The following is an 8,195-nucleotide window of genomic DNA, read 5'->3' as shown; positions in this document are numbered from 1 at the left end:
TCCCCTTTTTCTTTCTTTTTTAGATATGTGTGAGTATGCCATACATTTATATATATGGTGTATGTCAATTTGGTTTAAACATTTCAAACTTTATTCTGATTAGTTTGTGTCTCATTTTCTTTTCTTTTCTTTTCTTTTTTTTTTTTTTTGTTTTGAGATGGCGTCTTGCTCTGTCCTCCAAGCTGGAGTCCAGTGGTGCAATCTCAGCTCACTGGTTCAAGCGATTTGAACCTCCGCCTCCCAGGTTCAAGTGATTCTCTTGCCTTGGCCTTCCAAGTAGCTGGGATTACAGGCACATACCACCGTGCCCGGCTAATTTGTGTCTCATTTTCAAGAGTAGAAACCCTAAATATTTTATTTTCATTCCTTTTCCAAATTATTTATGAATGGGGTTAAAGGATTACAAATGTAAAATCTATTATTTGTAAATTCTAAACATAGTTCTAAATGTTGTACCTGTGGAAACATCTTATAGAAGTACCTATCAGCTGGTTGCAGTAACTCATGCCTGTAATCTCAGCACTTTGGGAGGCCGAGGTGGGCAGATCACCTGAAGTCAGGAGTTCAAGACCAGCCTGGCCAACATGGTGAAACTCCATCTCTACTAAAAATAAAAAATTAGCCGTGTGTGGTGGCACACACTGTAGTCCCAGCTACTCCGGAGGCTGAGGCAGGAGCATTGCTTGAATCCAGGAGGTGGAGGTTGCAGTGAGCCAACATCATGCCATTGCACTTCAGCCTGGGCAACAGAGACTCTGTCTCAAAAAAAAAAAAAAAAAAAAAAAAAGAAGTACATATTTTGCACATCCTTCATGTGTACTACAGAACTTATAATTAATAGCTTAAAAAAAAAGTAAATATTTAACATAGTAACCATCACAATGTAATGCCTTAGATTTATGTGGCCTTACTGTACGGCTGTATAATTTAGGACAGTAACTGCTAGCTGGGGTCTCAGTTATTCATTGGAAGCTCCTTTTTGGGTTAGAAAATTTGAGAGGAGAAATCAGGAGTGGTACGATTTACTGCAGAAGTCCTGGTTGGGGATAGTAGATGGTGTTGAATTCTCTGGCCCAGATAGATGAGCACTCCTGACTACAGATGTGTGTTGAGTGGTTCTGGGGCCTCATTGTCATGTTCATAGTTTATGAAGTGATCCTGGGGAGCTGAGAGGGGGAGTGTATCTTTGCTTTTTCAGTCACTATACAGCTCCTCATTGGACTAGGAAGATAGTCCAGTTTCTACTCTGCTTCTATTTGATTGTTACCTTATGGCAGGTCCTTAAAACAGGCAGTTCCTATCAACAGGTGGGCCCCTAATGTGAGTGACTTATCCTCTTACATACTGCTTAAATCAGAGAACTGTTGCACAAGAACTGAAGAATGATGTCAAGTTTGGGGTGTATATAATGTAGGAGGAAGTAGATAACCAGAGGTTCTCAGACTTTTTGTTTCTGACATCGTTAGAATCTCAGCAATTTTTTTCAGGTTGTCCCTTGGCCAAAAGAAATACCTAACTAACAGTTACATTTATTAACTTATGTTCTAAAAACTCTAGTAGCCATTTGAAAAAAATTATACACAAGAGCAGAAGTGATGTGATGATTTTTTAAAAAGTAGAGACAGTGTCTTGGCCCTATTGCCCAGGTTGGAGGATCATAGCTCATTGTGACCTCAAACTCCTGGGCTCAAGCAAGGCTCCCACCCCTGCCTCCTGAGTAGCTGAGACTTCAGGCATGTGCCACCGCACCCACCTAATTTTTTTGTAGAGATGAGGCTCTGGCTATGTTGCCCAGACTGTATCGAACTCCTGGCCTCCCAAAGTGCTGGGATTACAGGTGTGAGGCACTGTGCCCAGCCTGATGTGATAATTTTTATCTCATCCTTAAATCATCACAGTTACTAGTGGAATATGTGTGCTTTTTTGGGCTCTGTGCACTTTCTCAAAATTGGAATCTGATTGGACACCACTGTCCTTATTTCTTCCACAGTGATTTTAACATGGTGCTTTTTGTCACAGCAGTGGCCCCAAACCCAGCTTCACAAAGATAGGATGCCATTGAAGGCAATGTCGTGCCATATAACAGTAAAACTGAACTACCTGGAACTAGTAGTTTATACAAAAGATGTGTCCATGTCAGTGTTTTTCCTGAGGTACTCCAAGGCACTTTAGCTTGTGCAGTTTAGGAAACTTGGTTCCAAGGAGAGCCAGTGGAGATTACTGCTTTTGATGAGAAGGAATCAAACCTATGATGAGGACTAATCTAACAAACCCCCAAAAATTCCCTTGGAAGTATTTTTTTTTAAAAAAAGATTATACTTTAAAGAACACATCTAAGGGCTGGTCACGGTGGTTCATGCCTATAATCCCAGCAGCTTGGGAGGCTGAGGTGGGCGGATCACTTGTGGTTAGAAGTTCGAGACCTGCTTGGCCAACATAGTAAAACCCCATCTCTACTAAAAGTATAAAAATTGGCTGGGTCTAGTGGTACCCACCTGTAGTCCCAGCTACTTGGGAGGCTGAGACACAAGAATCACATGAAACCAGGAGCAGAGGTTGCAGTGAGCCATAATTGCACCCCTGTACTCCAGCCTGGTTGACAGAGTGCAGCTGTGTCTCAAAAAAAGAACACATCTAAGGATTTATTTGATATTGGGAAACGAATGGTGTATTCAGTTTTACTTTATTATTGATCTAGATGATATTACTGGGTTTTAAAAGTGCCGAATAGGACACCAGACCTTTCCCAAACTTCAGGATCAGCCACATACATTATTATATACTGAATGTTGTAAATACTAGTATTTATATTGGTATTTTAATGTAAATACATTTTTAAAGAAAACCCTTCATAAATTTAATATAAATGTATTTTTAAGGGAAGCTTTCCATTAGTGGAAAAAAACCAGTTACATAAAGATAGCTAAAAATAAAATGAACTTCTTGGCTTCTGGCCTGATGAGATGACAAATGGTTTTGTGTCTGGTTGTTGCTGTAAGTCATCTGATAAGTTCTAATTCCTTTTTATTTTGCTGGAGATATGATTCAGAAACTATAAAATCCAACCTTTTGTGATGTAAAATTCAATAGTTTTTAGTATACAAGGTTGTGCAGCCATCACCACTCTCTAAGCCCAGCCCATTTTCATCACCTTAGAAGAAACTTCTTACCTATCAGCTCTCACTCTGTTTCTTCCCTCCTCTCAGCCACTGGCAGCCACTAAGCTACTTTTGTCTCCATGGATTTGCTGCTTCTCAGTATTCAATATTTATATGGAATGCTATTTCATATAAATGGAATCATACAGTACGTGGCTTCTGTATGTTTCACTTAGCATAATGTTTTCAAGGGCTGTCCATTTGCATATATCAATCAATCAGTATTTCATTACCTTTTTGACAGTAATATTCTGTGTAATAATCTACAATGTTTATCCATCAGTTGATAGACATTTAGAGTGTTTTTACTTTTTTTTTTTTTTTTGACATGGAGTCTCCCTCTGTTACCTAGGCTGGAGGACAGTGACACGATCTCAGCTCACTGCAACCTCTACCTCCCTGGCTCAAGCGACCCTCTGGCCTCAGCCTCCCGAGTAGCTGGGACTACAGGCCCCGCCACCACACCTGGCTAATTTCTTGTATTTTTTGTAGAGATGGGGGTTTCACCATGTTGCCCAGCCTGATCTTGAACTCCTGACCTCAGAGGATCTACCCGATGGTTTATGACATTGGGAAAAATATTTCTACTTAATAGAGTTATGTTGAAGATATAATGAGACAGCATATATGAAGTGCTTAGCAAAATGCCTTTCCCACAGTAAGTGTTCTATTCATAGTCTGTGTGTTTTTTTTTAAGTGAAAAGCAGTCATGTCTATTCAACATCAAGTACTTTCATGTTCTGCTTTTTCCCCTAAAGTTATTTACCCACCTTACCACCACACTGGAGCATAGATATGTTAACTTTTGCTACAAAACAAGTCAACCCCAAATCTAATAGCTTAAAATATTGACTTATTACTATTTCTCATGATTATATGTATTGGCTGCTTACCTGTTGGTTTCACCCATGTTCACTCATGCAGCTGCCTTTACCTGGAGGCTCAAGTCACAGGTCTGACAGCTGGCGCTAGCTGCTAGCTGGGGCATCTTTGTTTCTCTCCATGTGGCCTCCCATCCTCCAGTAAGCTAGTCTGGCTTCTTCACATGGCAGTCTTGGGGTAGTGTTCTTGGAGGGTGACAGACAAAAGCTTGAAGGCATCTTAAAGCCTATGCAGTGGGACTTGCACAACATTATTTCCACCACATTTAATGGGTCAAAAAGCAACCAGGTGCAGTGGCTCACGCCTATAATCCCAGCACTTTGGGAGGCTGAGGCAGGCAGATCACCTGAGGTCGGGAGTTCAAGACCAGCGTGACCAACATGGAGAAACTCTGTTCTACTAAAAATATGAAATTAGCCGGGTGTGGTGGCACATGCTTATAATCCCAGCTACTCAGGAGGCTGAGGCAGGAGAATCGCTTGAACCTGGGAGGCACAATTGCAGTGAGCTGAGATGGTGCCATTGCACTTCAGCCTGGGGAAACATCGTCTCGAAACAAACAAATAAACATAAAGTGAGACCAGATTCGAGGGAGTGGATAAAGAGCTCCAACTTTGGATGGAAAAGCAGCAAAAGCGCATTGCAAAGTTGTATGCACAATGGAATGAGAGGAAATTATGGCTGTCAAATAATTGGTGGCTGGGTGCAGTGGCTCATGCCCCTTTTAGAGGCTGAGGCAGGAGGATTGCTTGGGTCCAGGAGTTTGGGACTAGCCTGGGCAACGTGGTGAAACCCCTTTGCTACAAAAAATTACCCAGGTATAGTGGCATGCGCCTGTAGTTCTAGCTACTCTAGAGGCCGAGGTGGGAAGATCACTTGAGCCAGGAAGGTCCAGGCTTCAGTGAGCCATGATTACACCACTGCACTCCAGCCTGGGTGACAGAGTGAGACCCTATCTCTAAATAAATAAATAAAAAAAAATAAAATTCCAAATGCGAGGCCAGCCATGGTGGCTCATGCCTATATTCCCAGCACTTTGGAAGGCCGAGATTGTAAGGAACACTTGAGCCCAGGGGTTCGAGATTATAATGAGTTATGATCATGTCACTGCACATCCAGCCTGGATGCCAGAGAAAGATTCTATTTCTAAAAAATAAATAAATTCTAAATAACATATTAACATGAAAGAAACATTAAATATTTAATGTTAAAATAACATTAAAGAAAGGCATGACATTTTTATGTTTAAGGGCACGGATTGAAAAATTTGACAAAGATGAATACAGGACCTAGAGATCAGAAGTCAGAAAGACATAAGGAGATGAAATGGATCTGTTATGGAGAGGCGCCCTCCTTCTACTTCAACCAACTCTGAGATATCCTTCTATTTACTTGTATACAGCATTAAGTGAAGAAACACATTTAGGGCTGAGAATTACAGAAAAGTCCTTTTATTAGAGTGTATAAAAACTTTGATTTCTCTCTGAATTTTTCAGAGTTCAGTGGCACACTGGCAATGTCTAGTACACATGATCTATGGCTGTTGGAACAGAACTCCCCAATATGTTAACACTGCAGCCTCCAAAATGGCTCCCAGTGATCCCCACCTTCTGGTATCCACTCCTTGGCGCAGGCCTCTCCCACATCAAATCAGGGTTGGTTTCTGTAACCAACACAATTTGGCATAAATGATGGCATATAACTTCCAAGGCTGAATTACAAAAGACATTGAGGTGTTTGCCTGTTTCTTCAATCCCCTGCTCTGAAGGGAAGCCAGAGCACAGGCAAGCAGACCTATGGAGAGGGCCACGTGGTGAGAAACTGAAACCTCTTGGCCAAAGCCGGGAAGTCACAAAGACCTGTTGCCTATAGCCACATGGGTGAATCATTTTGGAATCAGATTCTCCAGCCCCAGTTGATCCTTCCCTCAGATGCCTGAAGCCCCTGCTTACATCTTGTCTGCAAACTCATGAGAGCCCTTGAGCTAGAAACACCCAGCAGAGCTGTCCCCAAATTTCTGAAACAGAAACTGTGAGACAATACGCTTTGGGGTAATTTGGTATGCAGTAATAGATCCCTAACACACATTATACTACAGAAAAAAGCTCAGACTTTTACACTATAGACACAGAAGGCCAGATATGGTATGATTCCATTTATATGAAACATTCGTAACAGGCAAATCCAAAGAGATAGAAAGTAGTTAGCTGATTACCAGGGGCTGGAGGAACAGAGAAATGGAGAGCAAATGCTAATGAGTACGAGGTTTCTTCTTGGAGTGAAAACGAATTGGATAGTGGTAATGGGTGCATAATCTCGTGAAAATACTAAAAACCACTGAATTGTACATGTTAAAGAATTTTATGGCATATGGACTGTGAATTATATCTGAATTATATGTGTGTGTGTGTGTGTGTGTATTTGGGACAGAGCAGCAGATGGAACTTGGAAGGACTTTGAGGAGGGTGTTAATGAAAAACTGGAGATGCTTGAAGAAATTGTTGAGGAGCATGGCCTTGGAGGAGGCTGCAGGTCTTCTTAAGGAAAGTAAGGGAAATCTTACTGTCAATGAGAGGAGGGGATTCTTGTTTTGTACTGGCAGAAAATTTAGCAATATTGTCACCAGCAATAACTCAGAAAATAGAAACTGGATCTAATGAACTGGGTGACAAGCTGATGGGATGTCCGTACATAGTGTTTTTTTTTTTCTTTTTTTGTTCTAAGGTTGAGTAATTTATACAAAGAGGTTTATTTGGCTTGCAGTTCTGCAGACTGTACGGGAAGCATGGTGCTGGCATCTGCTTCTGATGATGGCCTCAGGAAGCTTACAACCTTGGCGGAAAGAGAAGGGGGAGCTCAAATGTCGCAGGGCAAGAGAGGGAGCAGAGAGCCATACACAGTATTGAATGTGCTTCCTTAATTCTTGTCGCTTATACTACCATGCAAGAGAAGGATAAGCTGAAGGAAGAACTATTAATACAGAATTAATAATTGAGAGTTTCAAAACTTCCCAGACTTTCCAGATGGCAAGTGATGCCAAAATTAAGAAATGGCTTCAAGACAAAGATATAACTGAGGGCACTCCCAGAACATTCTCTAAAGATGAAATTGAGGGCATGACTATACAATCCTTTCTCAAGACTTCAAAATGAACCGACATGGCACTTTAGAGAACTATTAAAACAACAGAGTTCATCAGGTTATTATTGTAAGTAGTTCTTCCCATTATCTCAGCAAACAAGCCCCAAGTTAGAGAGGGGTTATTCTGAAGGGACGTTGGTGTGGCTTTTGTCTACTGGCATAAACCCCAGTAAGATTCACAGGATACCCTTAACATTTTAAAATATTATATTGTCAGTTAATAGGGTTGCTAAAAAATAATTCAAAAATTAAATACATAATATATTCTATTAGCAGAACCACTGTTAACTTAGACTGAAAGGATAGAGAGAATACAAAAATGCCTTTGGGTGCCCAAACTTCTACAGGCAGAAAGCAGACTGAAAAAAACAACTCAGCTAGAAAGACATGCTACCTTTCACACACACACACAAAAAGTACAGGAAAGCAGCCAAGTATAATGGCTCATGCCTGTAATCCCAGCACTTTGGGAGGTTGAAGTGGGCAGATCACCTGAGGTCGGGAGTTCAAGACCAGCCTGGCCAACATGGTGAAATCCCATCTCTACTAAAAATACAAAAATTAGCCAGGCATGGTGGCGCGCACCTGTAATCTTAGCTACTTGGGAGGCTGAGGTGAAGAATCGCTTTAGCCCAGGAGGCTGAGGCTACAGTGGGTTGAGATTGTGCCACTGCACTACAGACTGGGAGACAGAGTGAAACTCTGTCTCAAAAAAAAAAAAAAAAAAAAGAAAGAGAAAAAGAAAGAAAGAAAGAACAGGTTTAACTCAGAGGCTGGGCACAGTAGCTCACGTCTATAATCCCAGCAGGTTGAGAGGCTGAGGTGGGTGGAGCACGTGAACCCAATAGTTGGAGACCCACCTGGGTAACATGGTGAATACTGGTCTCTTAAAAAAATAAAGTATAATCGGAAGGCAGAACTAAGAGCCCAGAGAACATGGCCAAGAGCTGAGAACTATTCTGAAGTCTTGAGTACTAATGAGAGTTGTCAACCTCTGTCTGATTGAATTTCATT

This window comes from Callithrix jacchus, chromosome 8 (assembly GCF_049354715.1).
Source record: "Callithrix jacchus isolate 240 chromosome 8, calJac240_pri, whole genome shotgun sequence".
Classification (NCBI taxonomy): Eukaryota; Metazoa; Chordata; class Mammalia; order Primates; family Cebidae; genus Callithrix; species Callithrix jacchus.
The sequence above is the reverse complement of the archived record's forward strand: the minus strand, read 5'-3'. Positions refer to the sequence as shown.